General features: G+C 38.9%; 1 long non-coding RNA gene across 1 annotated transcript; it reads right to left on the reverse strand.

Annotated features, from left to right (window-relative positions):
- Positions 1-10,312: 10,312 nt before the first annotated feature.
- On the reverse strand, positions 10,313-14,289 carry LOC310917374. The gene is made up of 3 exons (XR_014591434.1): positions 13,165-14,289; positions 11,401-11,693; positions 10,313-10,450 (listed from the first exon to the last, which is right to left on the reverse strand). It is a non-coding gene; the product is annotated as an uncharacterized lncRNA (long non-coding RNA).
- Positions 14,290-15,878: the final 1,589 nt, after the last annotated feature.

Here is a 15,878-nt window from a genome sequence, read left to right on the forward strand (position 1 = left end):
GAGGCACATGGAGGAACGCAACTCTCTTCTCATCATTTAATCTTTACAGAAATAAGCCTAAGGAGGGGTCTCCCTTACAGCATCTGTCATCTCCCAATTGCTGCTGAGTAGCAAGTTAACCAACATGAAAATCCTTCTTTGGGAACAAAGGGCTTGCACCCAGAGAGAGGATTGTTCTGTATGTTCTTGTTACTGTGATATTTCCCATATACTGAGACATTCCTGGCTGGGAAGGCAGGCAAAAGAGGCATATATTTAGCAGCATGTGGCAGGACAGTGAATAAAATGCTGTCTGTGCTGCTTTCCCACTCTAAGCTCATCTTTCAAAGCTTGGGCTATGCTATACTATTGACTACTAGGATCAAGTAAATGTTAACATCAAAAGGAATTCAATAATACATTTTGATAAAAGCACATTTTCCATATGGTTTTACTCATTTTATGCTGTCACAAATCCTAGTAAGTTTAAGGACAGGAACATTTGCAGAATCAAGTAATTCTTATGTAAAGCATCATAAATGCTCAAGGAATGAGAACTCTGAATTAATATATGCGACAATAAAATCCTGAATTCATGAAGAGTTATTTCCATCTTTCAAGGAACACAACTAAACCATAAGACTGCATTTAACTGATCAAACTTTGACTAGGTATGTCAAATGTAGGTGACATTACAGAGTTGCTGCCACATCATGAAGGGTTTCTATGATATTTACAAGCTTTACAGCTTGAGGTTAAGATTTTTTCCCTTCCTTTCCCATTTTTCTTCATAGAATGTCAGGTTTTGAAAAGAAACATAAAAAAGCCATTGCTGAGTTTCAGAGTTTTCAGCAAAAGGTCAACAGACATATCTCTCTAAGTTTTAACTCCCACATAGCACTAAAATGTAGGGATAGGTTCTTAAAGTCATCAGGATGTCTGAATAGACTGAGAAATATATGTTGGGACTGTCAAAATATCTGGCTACTTATTTCAAAAATCAATGGGTGATACTTGTTTAGGAACACATGAAAAATCTCATCATTTTATAATCACTATTTTCAAGCTCTTAAATTTCTTTCTTAGAAAACAGAGCCCTCATGGAGTCTCACCTCTAGGACTCACTGAGCAAACCTCATCATTTTTGGTGCTTTTTTGTCCCCTACAACCACAGTAAGGGTTCTGACTGCCAGAGCAGATGTGCTTTTCATCACAACCCATCTCAAAGTATACCATAATAGCTGGGTAATATTTGGAAGCTGGCTTCTGCAGGGTAATTCAATTAGGCAGCAAGGGAACCCTTTGAAGCTGATAGAATGATTTCTATTGGCTCCAGTGGACACCAAACCAGGTCTAACTACTGGATAGACTTGTTGGACCTTGAAATGATATGTGCCTTTGAAATACCTATATATAAATAGGCAGAGGGACATAACCAGCCCATCTGTGTCTAAATTTCCTCATCTCAGAAATATAGGTAACAACAGCTATTTACTCATCTTTATAGAAGGCTGATAGTATTTAAAGCAATTGGTGTGATGACTAATTAGCTAATATTTGAAATTTTAAAGCACTACATAACTGCTAAGTACTACTACTAAATTAAGCCAACTGTCAGTAAAGGCAGACAGCCTGATCTTTGCTGCTTGTTGACACAAGACCAATTATAAATAATGAGTTCCATAAAGTCTAAAATATGTCATACATGGAGAAATTAATGAAAATTGAGATGAATAAAATGGTACATCCTCATCATTCAATATTAAAATTTATTGGATTTCAGACTTTTAATCAGCAATGTCTACACTAATTTCCCGTTCTATAAGCATTATACAGCTAAATAAAGTACACATGCCTTTCTGATTGAAAATAAGGCCTGTGTTAGCCTTGTGCCATTATACTAACATTGATACTGTTAATTTCTGAATCAAGAGCTCTGTTCATCAGTTCATGAAAGTCCAGTTAGGTTTGCTGCTCTTCCTACTCCAGCTGTAAGATTATAACAGAATCTCACTTTTAGTCACCTCCTAATCGCAAACCTAATCCATTAATGACCATTTGACTCCTCCCAGATTGCACCAGAAGCTCACAGTTATTCTGCAGTCAATTAGTATATGCAAATCTTTCTTTCCCACCTTGTGCTTCATTTTCTTCTAGGGAACAACCATTTCCACTAAAGGCAGAAGCCTTCAGCTATTAAACATTTATTCTGTTTTTTATTGTTCTTGCCTTGACACTCCCTGTATGGGAAGAACAGGACATTATCTCTACCTTGACAGTAGAGATAATGTCTTGTGTCAGGAGAGAATTTCACAAGCCAGCTCCAAGCTTCTACACCCAAGGCATAGAGGAAAACGTTAAGAAAGATCAGCCCCAAGCTGGTCTGTTAGGATTTCCACCAACGAGCTTCCACCAAACTGGCAGAACCTGTGCCATCTCCCTGGTCCCTGCCCACCTTCCTACCAGCTTCCTCAGCTTGAGAAGGAAGGTGTAGTCTACCTCTGCTATCCTAGCATTTCACTCCTGCCAGAGCAGTTTAGCAGATGAAATCTGAACTTTTAAATTTAGTCTACTCTATGCAGATATTCCTTGTCATGATCAGGGAAAGAGTCCAGTTTTTCAGACTCCAGAATTATACAAAACAAGTATAATATTCTATGCCCAGCTTCAGAAATGTAGAGGTAAGTATAGGTTCTTCAGGAACATTCAACCAAAACATTACCTACTCTGTTTAAAAAAATGTGGAGAATTATTCCTTTTCAACTGACTAAACAATTACTGGTATTTATTATCTCTATTTTGACAGAACTGGTTTAACACATTCTTAAAAAAATACGCAACTTATTCTTTTTGATCATCACAAGTGTCATCAGCCTACCACAAATATTGTACTAAATAACTCTGCACCACAAAGAAACATGATCCTCTAAATGTTGAATCAACGTATTTGCTAAGGAGGTGTGTATCAAGTCAAGCCATCTCAACATATAACTGATCCCCCAGTGGGAAGCAAATAAACAAACAATAAAACAGAACATCTCACCTTTGAAATGCCAGTTAACACAGCTCCACAGGCTCCACAGTTAACACAGGCCCAGTTCTTCCCTAGCATTTCAACCCAAGAGGCAGCTGCTGCAGGCACAGAGCTGCTTGTGCAAATGGCCTGGTCTACAGTTCTTAGCAAAGCTGTTTGCTGGTCACACAGTCACCAGAGACCCTGCAACGCTCCCCACCAAGACAGGAACAACCAGGCACTTCCTCCTCTCCTTTTCCTTCTTGTTTTCAAGGCCACACACAACTCCTTTTTCTCCTCCTCTCCCCCTGGGAAGCTGGATTATTTTATGATGGCAACTGGTCATTCCATCCCTGATCCTCCCTGACATCAACAGCACACAGACTCCTGTGTCTCAGAGGAATGTGGGTAAAACTGCTCTGCTGGGGCAAATTCTTCCCCTTGCAAGAAAAATCCCCTCCCTTAAGAAAAAGAATTTGGATTGAAAATCACATTTTGCCTGAAGGCATCCTGGTTTTTTTAGTCTTATCCTTTCCTTCCCAGAAAAACATTTAATCAGCCAAATGGCTCTTGCTGCCCTTCCACTGGAAGGAAGGAAAGTAACAACCAGAGGACAAAATACAGAAGGAAAAGTGTGAGTGGTGAAAAAAGAAGTGGTAGCACTGACCTCTTGACTCAAGGGCAGTGTGGGGAGGAAGGCAGCTCAGAGTGGGAGGGAAGTGGCAGAGGGAAAATAGTATGCATATGTGCGGGCACACACGCAGATACTGATTTACCAAAGCCTAGTGAGGAGGCGTCAGCCTCGCTGCTGGCACCAGTTTGTGTAGCCTGCCTTTCTGCATCTTGTGGAACAGCCACACAGCAGCATGGCTCAGCAGCCTCCCACCCAATTTGGGAAAGGACATTGCCTGTCCTCAAGAAATGCATGGGCATGTACATCTTAGCATGGGAAGGGGCCAGCACTGTTGGAGAACATTGCATTACATGTGCTATTTCCAGGGAACATGCAACACTGCTTATAAGCTTACATAAGGAACATGATCTGATCTTGCAGACATGATCCACGTCTGTAACTCCTGGAGACATGTATGCAGACCAACTCTAAAACTACAAGCTTGTTTTCCCTGCAAAAGGGAAAAACAATTAGAAAACCTTTGTATTCTTTGCACTTTAAAGGGCAGGTCCCCTTACAGCAGATACTGCTCTTTCAGCAGATCTTTGTGGGTGGAGATTTCATATCAGCATGTCTGCCAATTCCTGCCAGAGTTTCATCCAAGCCACAATATACAGAGTCAACATTAATTAGCATTAATTATTATTTATAAGAAGCAATATTATCTGCACTGCTATCATTCATACTTATTTTTATGCCTTACATCGGGTTCATATACATGGTACCACAGTGCTCAAATAGAACAAGGTTCCATGGAATCTGCAGACTAAGGCACACCAATAGTCCTTAAACCATTTTGAAAAGGTCATTGCAAAAGCTAGGAGATCCCCTTTTCTGTGCTCCCACCAACTTGCCTTCTACTTTCTGTTTATAGCTAGGTCAAGATTTTTCTTCTCTTCCCCACCCCCCCTCACAAACAGGAAAGAATAATTAAAAAAAACCCCAAACAACCAACTGCCTAGAGAGTATAAAATAATTTTATTTCTAACCTAAAAAACAGTAAAGAACCAACACAAGAAGATCATTCCTCCCCCCCACCACCATTTGGAACCATCTAAACACAGTGTTTCCAGTACAAAACTCTCAAGTGAGCCTTCTGCACTTCACCAGAATGAACTGGTTTCATACTAACAGAGAAAACATGCTCAATGAATTTATGTTGAATTTATTTTGCTATCTATTAGATTGCCAGAAGCAGGAACTTTCTTAACCACCACTTTATTCTGTTCCAAATCGTGTCTCCAAAACCAGAATTGTCCTGTATGAAATGGAGTTCTATGTTAAGCAATGGGGCTGATTTTATTTAGTTCCCATAAAAGTCGGAAAACTTTCAAATATTACAAAATTCAATTTAAAACAGTTAATTAGCCCAGATAGCTATTATTAGTACTGCTGAAGTTATTAGTATTGTTGATAATAACTGCTCATAAATAATGATTTGCATACATTAAATTTAGTTGGAAGAACTTATGAACATTAACAAATCCTATAATGAGCATGCTCCATATTCTCCTTCTAATGAATTCTGCCTCAGTTCCAGTTTAAATAATATTTTTTACCACTTTGTTTCTTGCTTATTTTGTTGCTTGATGCAATACACAATAGCAAAGGCACCAAGATTAGTTCAGTGAATCCAATTTAGGAAGCCACTTTTACATAGGCCAAGTTTAATGAAAACACTTCAGTATGTTAAAGTGAATTCCCTTAGCCAATCCAGGCTGGTTGGAGAAACTACTAATAATCAGCTGGAACTGCTGAGTCAAAATTAAGAATGAGACGGAAACACTGAACACATTTTATGTAGTCCCATTGCTTGTACTCTATTTGAGATTGTTGCAATCACAAATTATGCACTGTTCTGAAATACATACTTTGACCAATATGAATTGCAACATTTTGCTGAGGAGTCACAACATGTTGTGTCACACTGAATACACCTTTCAGCCAGAAGTATGAACTGAAAAGAGCAGGAAAACTTTGCATTGCTATTTGCTGTTGAAAGCCAACTTCCATCTGAAAACATTTGTAAGCAGTTTGATTTATGTTGAAATGTATATTTTATTTGCTTTACCAAGAAATCAGGCTAGACTTATTTAAATTTTCAGATACATAAGAAAAACAACTTTAAAAGTAGATATTGTTGGCATATTTCTAAATTTCTCTATTATTCACACATGCATCAGATTATTTTGGTCCACAAGTTACCTAATCAGAGGGAAGAAACCACAACATTTTGCTTATACAAATAGCAAATATGCATTACAGACATTATAAAGGGGTTCTTTGGTGGTTGATTTTTAGGTAAAATAAGTAATGAATAATTTGTATAGAAGGGCACCTGAGAATACTGTTCACAGCACACGGGCAATTAATATACAGAAAAATATTTGCAGAAATTAATCATTATGGTTTGTTTCACTCACTTTTCTAACCCTGAAATGTCGCACTCTATTTATATGAAAAGATTAAGAAGAATGCTTCCAGGATAATGAAAGCATTCTGGATTGGGGAAAAAAAAAGTTTGATCTTCATTGTATCTATAACCAGTAATTACCATGCCATTATATTTATACCAACAGTCAAGCACTTCACTGGCATAAACAGACACACCTCTTTCAGCAGCAGGGCTGCAATCACACACACGCTGGTAGCTATCTTCATCCAAAATGCACTAACAGTTAAATGTGAAGAATGTATAAATGATTGTCCAGATCTTTAGCTGGTTCATCACACAACACTTCGCTGAAGTTAATAATGCTGTACCATCTGATAACACATCCCATTATTCACAGCTTAATTAAATTGTGCATGGAAAGTTAGCAGAAAGAGGTAACCAACCAATGCAACACAAACAACACAAAACTCAGTGCGGCAAGCTTAAGCTGGCTCTGTTAAGCAACACATCAGTAATGGTGGAAAGAACACTTTTGGAAAGCTCTCAGAGTCAATAAAGACATCCTTTTTAGTATTGATGAAGCAAGGCAGCTACCAGGACACATAAAAACACGTCTTAACTCACCTTTTCCTGGAGCAAGCGCTCATGTTCAAGCACTTCACAGAAAGATGTTACAAAATAGCCTAATGGGAAACATTCTTCCGCACAAATCGTATCAGAAAGGACTACAAGTGAGTGGCAGCCAGGTAAAGGAAAAAAATACCTGCAATGCTTGAGGTAGAACACAGTGTGCAGCTTTTAAGCAGCAAATAAATTTTGAGGGGTAATCCTTCTCACCTTACAGAATGTTTTTGTCTAGCTCAATAAGTTAAATCCTATCTTAACATCAGGATGAAGTTTGATTTAATGATGAAAGTAGCTTTTCTTGTCACAATCAATTACCTTACATAAATAATCTCAATAAATGAGCAGAGTATCTCAAGCATTAAAAACTGGAGAACCTCCATTTTAGGTGCTTCCTTAGAAAAGACAGGCAGACTGGAATTCACCTTAAATACTTTTCAGAGCTCTGTAATACGTCCCAGGTAGGGGAAGGCTTAGGCTTCCTTTCAGCTAACAGAAATAGGTTCTACAGGGTGAAAATCACTTCATGTACTACAGTCAACTGTTTTGCAATGAGATTATAACAATTCCCAGGTGTGATAACATGTGCAAGCATTTAAAATTTCAGGCAGCAGCACTGAGAAGCGCGATCTGCAAAGCACAATCTGCATATTTAGAAATCTTTAAAGGTACAAATTTTCAGTTTCAAAAAGACTATTATTTCTTTGGTTCTTTGGCTTTATTTTCTTGTTGTCTGTGAAATTATCAGTGTTCTCCACTGTTTAAAATAAAACCACTCTTCCTAGTGCTATAACTTTTGAACACTTTAATACCTTAGCCAAGTCTCCTTGTAACAAGCTGAAATGGTGTTTATAAATAAAATTATCTAGGCTGCATCAAATCTAACCTCTGAAAAGGAAGATTCACAACACACAGAAAAAGACTGTTTCCCTGCAATGTTCTTGGGGAAAACTCTTCAGCATCACTGGGACAGAAACCCAGCCAATACATCCCCAAAAATACACTGCTGAAAGGAACAGCAGCACTGCTCTTTCCTGTCAACAGCAGATGGGTGAAATAATACCTTATCAAAGGTTCAAGGTGTAAAATGAACACAAATATTCATTTAAGTTACATTTTGCACTTTCCAACTAACAAGAGCCAGAACATGCCCTGAAGAAGCTGGCGTGTGACTGTCCACACTATTTAACTAGCAACGAGCTTCCTGATACGGGCTGTCCCTCTAACCCAGTACTTTCTCATGCCGCACAGAGGCCTCTATTCAGGAGATAACACAAAGGACAGTTCCCTCTAGACAGCACAGATGAGGCCACTTCTTTGTAAGGAAGAGAATTTAGCCATGCTAAAGCCCTCAGGGGAAGGACTGGGTGCTGACCTGTTTTTACTAGAGCTAAGGTAGCCCTAAAGACCGGATGGGACGTTGTGGGCACCTTTAAGTGTAAGATCAAGATTGTATCTAGAAGACTCGCCATACCATGGTGTTTCAAATACTAATGAATACATTCATGCACAAGAGTAATTTTCCTAAATTAATTAGGATTACTCCTATGTATAAAAGTATGCCAGCGTAGGTGTGCGCAGAAGAGGTTCTGGAATGTCAGTCATCATATACCCATCAGTTAAAGCACACTCATAAATGTTTTTGTTTGAAAGATTGCACTAACCTTAATATAAAATACATGTTTTCTGGGTCTGATGACTCAGGAAGAACTTGCAAGTCTTTACTTTAACTCATTCATCTTATATAAATAAACTTTCCCCTTGTGAAAGGGAGTCCTATGGCATTAATAAATAGAGATCTTTCTCAACCAGACTCAGGTTCTGTAAGAATCACTTAGAAACATTTAGACTAATTATTTGTTGCGAATTATTCACTTGACTCTGTCTCTTCAATCAAGAAGCATGGCTCTATTTCTTTCAGCAGCACAAGCCAGCATAATAGAATACTTTCATATCAAACACCATTTAATTAAAGTCTCAGCTGGGAACAGTCATGAGTCTGGCCAAAGTTTTGAAGGTTTGAATGCAGGCCCACTGGAGTGAAAGTCCCACCTATTCAGTTTTCCTCTGCACCTGACTACACCTATTTTCCTCAAGGGGCCAAACTTCAATGATAGTAGATTTAAAGGTCAAAGTAGGGGTAAGAGGGTACTGGGTGCTTGTTACATCCTGTCTTCAAAATAAACTATCCAAGTCACTAAGATTTACTCACAGAGATAACTATTTTTTAAAGTAGCACTAGAGGAGGGCATTTTTCTCACAACACTTTGATAACTCTTTTAAAAATCTTTAATCTGTGTTGGGCCTTGTTGAGTTTCTTGGCACTGACCATGTATCAGACAGAGAACGTAAAAATGGACTGTCTTCCAAACCCTTATGGCATAAACAAATCAAGCTATGAATAAGAACTCTCCTAAGTGATGAGTAAATATCTCCATTCCCTGATCCATCAATGTTGGGTGCCAGAGCTTACACTTCTCAGATATGAATACTGAAGGCTGCAAATCTTTGAATCCCTTTATGCATCACTTTCGCTCTATTTTTCTTTCATAATCTTCTATTCTTCAGAGTTGCTAGAGATTTTCACTAGGAAAAAAATAAAAGGAGGAAATATTTTGTACAGAAATTGAAAGTAGAAAGAACTTTCCAACTGATGCACCCCCAGCCCCTTTAGGAATTACACACTGATGTTCAACTTACACTTTTGCTTGCCTTTTTCTTTTTCTTTTTTTATTCAGTGCAAAACAAACCAAACCAAAATCAACCCCCCAAAAAAAAAAAAAAAAAAAAAAAAAAAAAAAAAAAAAAAAAAAAAAAAAAGCCCTCCACTCCTCTCAACCACCCCTAGCCATAGCAATGAAAGACTGGAAAAGTATCCTCCGAGAGAGAAAATGTAGATGAAAGACAATCACTTCCAAAAGCACCATGGGAAACAAAAAGCCAGAGAACTCCCTAGCCTGAGGAAAGCTGTAGAGGTGAGCAGTCCAAAAAATTATACCAGCAGAAGCAGTCAAATTGGAGATTGCTGGGCATCCTGAAAATTTTCTACAGTCTAAGTGGAACTACTCTGCAATGTGTTCTCAGTTGGAGCTCTCTACTCCAACTTTCTCCCCATCTTCACCTCTTCATCTCAGCTTTGCTCCATTTTCTTTTCCCTCTGCTAGATTTAACCTGCCTGATTCCCTCCCCCATACATTTCCATTTATTTATTTTTACAGCAAAAATAAAAAAGGTTCTGAAATGTCATTTCCATCATGTCAAAACCTCCCAATATTTTTAAAAGGGAAAATCACCCATGCAAAAAGAAACCCAAAGAAGCGGCTGTGTGCCATGGTAGCAATTACAATCCTGGAGAAGTTAAGATCCTGTTTGTGCTAGACTCCCTCTCTGCACACATACTCACTCGCTCCTTATGGTCCTGACTGCCTTAGAGGGAAGGAGCCACTGCATTAAAGCAGATTTGGAGATGTTTAGTAAGACCTGGTCGTAAGCAAACAAATCAGGACTAGTGACAGGTTTACAGAGCAGAAGATACTGGGTGTGACACACCAGAAAATCACTTGCAGACACTAAACTGGCACAAGCCTGTGGACTATGTTTTACTTACCAGTCTTGGGCTAACACCCAGGACTTTTCTCTCCTTGCAAAGGTATGATGTCAGGCACATGGCAGTTCTTGAGATTCTGTATAAGCCAGCATTGCCAGAGGCTCTGTGCAGGTGTGGTTAACAGTTATTTAATGATTCTTCACAACTGCATGTATCTGTCTGAACATAAATACAGTCTGATTGTAATCTTTCTTTTCACACCATGAATTTGCCCTAGTGTTTCCACCCTTGCAGGTTCCCAAATGCCCAATGTCTGTTATTACAGACCTGAGATTTACTTCATCATTTTAAACCATTCATGAGCACTTTGCTGTCCTGTTGGCTTGGTAAGGTGAAGAGAATGAAAGCAGTATATTTAATACAAATGCTTCAGTTCTTCACTTAAATTCTGTATGTTTGGCTCCCTGATGACTCACGGGACTCTCCTCCCTTCCCCATGTTTACACAGTGACGACAAGTACTGTTAACTTTCTAAAAGCAAAATTAACAAAAAACCCCCAGAACACTGGCAATTCCTGGGAAAAGCTCTTTCTCATTTTCCAGCAGCTACACGAGCCTTTACTCTAAATATCACTACAGTTCAATTAGTTAAAATAATTTTGAGTGATAGTTCAACTGTTTCTTTTCTAAAAGGTAATAGTTTTCCTAATTAGTCACTTGCTTTGATAAGGCACTGACTTTTACTCTAATCTAAATTAACAAGACTTTATCTACTTGCATCATTTAAACACACCCTACTTGCAAATCTAGTATGACTAAAAACCATGACAAGTGTTTGGTTTCATTTTACATTTGCTTCAAAGTGCCCCACTTGGAGGTTAATTATTAATCTACTAAAGTATATGTAAAGGTTCAGGGAAACAACAGGGTTAGTAGGTAGAGCAGTAGTGGAGGAATTAGGAAACCCATGTTCTATTCCCATCTTAGATCATGTAAGTTTGGCCAAGACATTCAAAACCTGTGAACCTTTACTTAGAGAACCAAAATAGCAACACTCTGCACAAAGCACTTTGACATCTGTAGGGAAGAAATTTCATGGGTGTGAGGCAACAGGATGTTTATTCACACCTTAAAGAGACTGAAACTCAGCTAATCCCTTAAGAACTCACCTAGGAACTGGAAATCAAATACACAGTGCATGCAACTCAACGAAGTAATGATTTTATTACATCTGCAGCAACAGAAGTACCGGCTCCCCAGGCTTTTACTGCATTTCTCTGCCATCTGAAAGGTGGTGAAAACATGCTCAATTTCTGGAACCAGTCTGCAGGACATAAATCCCCATCTCCCACCATCTGAGGTTCTGCAGTGGATGTACCCTCAATGTAACTCTGCTTTCTGTTCCAGGAGTAAGCCAGCAGCAGCATGGACCAGATTTTCAAAGATACCAATGGTTCTGGAGCTGTCCAGGGGGTTGCAGATAGGGAGAACAGAACACAGCAAATGGAAGTCAGAAAATGCACAAGAGAGTTACAATTTAGGGGTAGTACTGCCAAAACCTGCCTACCACAAGAAAGTCTGACTGTCAGCAGCCTGCTCCCGAATAGCTCCATTATAGTGCATTTTACTTGGTTTTGGAAAAAAATAAAAATCAAGGAGGTTTCCACACCATTATTTATTTATAGATTTGGCTAATGCTTATATAAATCATGGGATTCCACACAGAAATAGCTTTTTGAAAACAAAGAAAAAACAAAAGAAATCCAACCCAGAAGTAAGAAAGTTAAATACTTATTGCTGTTCAACTGGAATATTATTGGCAAGGTGATTAATTTGTTGATCCACAGTGCTATAAATAGTACTTTACCTTCGTTGAATTGAAACATATCCTTCATATCTCTAGTCACTGTTTACCCATGTAAAATATATGTGGGTTTGACTTGGCTTAGGTGTACTCAAGCAAGGGCTAGCAAAGTTCAGACTCTCCATCACATATTCAAAGTCCTTCATTCCTCAGTTAATTTTGCTGTAATTCCCTTTCAAAGTTGTTCACTTTTCTCCATCAATGCATGGACTTGCAGGCAGTGAGAGACTATTGTAAAAGCTCAGTTGGTGCTTCCTCATATTACAGGCCAGTGACAGCAAGCCTCTGGCATCAATACCAAGTTTGATGCCAACAGATATTTGGTCTGGCACCAGCAAAAACAAGCTATGATGGTTTCTTTTTAAGTTTGCTTGGCACCAGTAGCAAAACCTATTCACTATGCTTGGCACAGAGCCATAGAATTTCACCAAATGGCTTCTGCATCATAACTGCATAACAAGCATAACACAGCGTAACTTCTAATTGTGGTGGAGCCTGCCCCTTAGCAAGCAATTCTCTCCTGACAATTACATCCAGGATTATCAATACATGTGCTGCTTTCCAATACAAGTTTCTTCCTCACTGTAAGAAAAATTTCCTTGAAGAGATCCACAAGCCCCTAAGTCCATCACCATTTGGATTTTGTCTCTCATGGTGCAGTTACATGAAACCTGGTAATCAGCCATGAGAAAAGCCTATGGGGACAGTTACTGAATTAAGCCATCACAAAATATGTTGTAAATACTGTGTTGATTTAACCTCACCCTGCACTCTTTTATGTCACGTATTTCTCAGACTGCAAACCTGCAATATATTCCAGAGAGGTTCACCTTATGGCAGTGTGGAACCTCATTCAAGCCCTGGAGGCTTAACACAGCACTAGTAAAAAGAGAGAATTAGCTATAAATTATCTGAGTCTCGAGACAGAGCAATCTCCATATTGACAGCTCCTTGCTAAATGGTACAGCACTTTCCAGTGAAGCTGTGTGGTGGATAGAGGTAGTGGACACAGTGCAGGACAAGGGCTCCAGAGAGCTCAGTTCTACACACAGGGATGCAACTCACTTACCAAATTATTTTCAGCAGGACTCATCTTCACTCCTTGTTGGCAGTAAAATGGGAGAGCTCTGAGATTTGTTGGTGAAAAGATGGTGTAAGCATTAATAACAACAGCAATAATGTCACTTCCTTCACAAGAGAAAATCTGTGCCTGCCCATTCTGTCACAATCCAGGGCTCTGGAGAAAAAACATTTGCTTATATGCAGACATTTTTTATGGAACATGAAGTGGGTACAGGGAGGAAGTGATACTGATCTCTCAGCATGGGAAAATTTCATTGTGAGTAACATCTCCCAAGAAAATAAAGACTGCATGAAACAAAGTTGAAATGGAACTCCCCATTGTAAATTCAGCTCTTAGTACCTGCCAAAGACACAAGAAAATTTCTACCCACAGGGAATATCTGTCCTTGTGAAAAAGTGCCAGTCTTTCCCAATGAGGGAATTTACGCAGATATGCATTCTGCCTCAGTGATCAAACTCTTCCTCTCAAGGTCTAAAGGAATTTCCACTAACCTCCTTTCTTACAGCTTGGTCTCTGGCTGGATTTCTCTCAACTACAAAAATATACATAGTGTAATTAGCCAGCCTTCACAGACTGTAGTTCATTTATGCATGCTAGGCACATCTCCTGCTGCGAGCAGCCCATCCAGAGCAAACTCTTTGAACTGCTCTATTGTTTTTCACGTAGTGTATTGCATTGTCCAGTTTGATCATTCCTGGCAAGGCAGTGCACTCCTGCAGCTTGCCACAGGAGAAGAGATGATGGAGCACTTTGTCCAGCTGGTGTGCTGGACATCTCAGGTGCACAAATAAGCTTGCCTACCACTAACTATAGGACTTTCCCAGTCACGACAGAGACCTTTATTGACCATTTGTTCTTGTATGACTTTATCTGGAAACCCTCTCTAATCTATAGTTAGTGATCTGGAGAGACAGAAGGCAGAAAAGAAAAGTAAGAAAGAACTGGGTGAAGAAAAAATAACTAGAAGAAATGATTTTTTTAAAATTTAAACCAAGAACATATCGTGACACACCTTTGCACAACGTTTGCTGAACTAAAAACCCCATGTCTCCACGGTTTAAAATACCATGGAGACAACATAACTGGATCAACCAAAAATACACTCACAACCACCAGACAGTGTAGCATTTTTCTACATTTAGTAAGGAATATTTTTGTAATTGGTAGCTTGAGCAAACTGCAAAGGACTATACAACCTTATCTCCAAATACCCATTGGCAGACTATTTCTGAATTAAATGAGTGAAATACTACAAAAAAATGGGAAGCAAAGCTGATTGCGTGATTTTCAAGCAACCATTCACATTTCTCCATTTGTCTTTGACTGGATACTGTTTTGGGTAGGAAAAGAGGGGATCATACATCAAAAAAAGTCCTGCTCTGCTGATCTAAAGAGGAAGAGACATTTCATTTTAGAACAAAGAATTAGATTTTTTTTTACATTGCTTCACTGGAGGTTTTTGGAGGTTTTCTTGGGGTGAGGGGGGTGGGGTGTTTGGCTTTGCTATAATACAGCACATCAAAGTGCTTTTGATGTGAAGTTTACTTAACAGAATCAGTTTTTCCGATGATTGTGTTAATCTTTATAAACCTGAAGGCGATACTGTGCCTTTTAAAAAACTATAGCAGGAAAAGACTTGAGGTTACATATACTCTCAGTGGTGAGAGATGGGAGTAGTTGAATTATTTCACCACTGCTTACAACTTTGCTTGTGTTTCATGGGCAGCGTTAGCAATGGGCTTGATACTGCTCTCACTCAGGCCAGGAAGACTCTATTCAAACCCTGCACGGTCCTTTCATAAACATCTTCATATATTTTCTCAGGTCAGAGACAGCAGAGATTTCAAGGGACAGTTTACAACAGGCACTGGCTCAAAGATAGCAAATGGGCTTTGAGCCACAACAAGAATCAATGCTCATCTTAGAAAGATTCCCTGCTCCCACCCATTAATAGCTATCTTTGTATTATTTTGAGTACAAGCTTCTGTCCCCTCTTAAATCTTGCAAAACCAGCTTTGCCATCCACTCCTAGTCTTGAAGTATGGTTGTGAAAAAGCTTCTGTTATGTCTGACGTGTTTACCTACAGCATTTGAATGACTTTTTAAGTTCTTTGAATAAAGATAAGAGACAATGTGTACATTTTCCACACAAATAGTGGAACGGTAATAAAATAAACATCAAAGGCAAGCTAGCAAATCATCGCTACTTCACTGCTATTTACAACAAAAGCAGGAAGAGGAAAAAACCTACCCTTGCCATTGGCATCATTGTAGAAAATATGAGTTTTGGAAGGAATGATACGTTTTTCCCATACCCTTAAACACAAACATTGGCACCTACAGCTAAGACAATACTTTACTGAAGGATTTCAGTTTACATTACATGGAGACAACAACAACAAGGAACCAAGAGAGGTCTCCCTCCTCTTATTTTTGTCTTTCTGAATTGCCTGCTTTTCTCAAATGGTAAAGCTTTTGTGAGAACAGCAAGACATCCAGTGTATTATTATTTCTATTAAAGTTGTCAAGAATGCAATGAGAGGGACAGAAGAACCTCTCACTCTTCCATATTTACCATGTAAACTCATGTAGACTGAAGAAATGGCAAAGCTTTGAAACAAAATGCAGCTGTGTGTGGGGGAACATATATTCTATTCAAGAGAGATCAAGATAGAAAGTAGTGCTGTTTGTTTCTCCTC

This window comes from Zosterops lateralis (assembly GCF_965231275.1).
Source record: "Zosterops lateralis genome assembly, chromosome: 1".
In the NCBI taxonomy this organism is placed as follows: Eukaryota; Metazoa; Chordata; class Aves; order Passeriformes; family Zosteropidae; genus Zosterops; species Zosterops lateralis.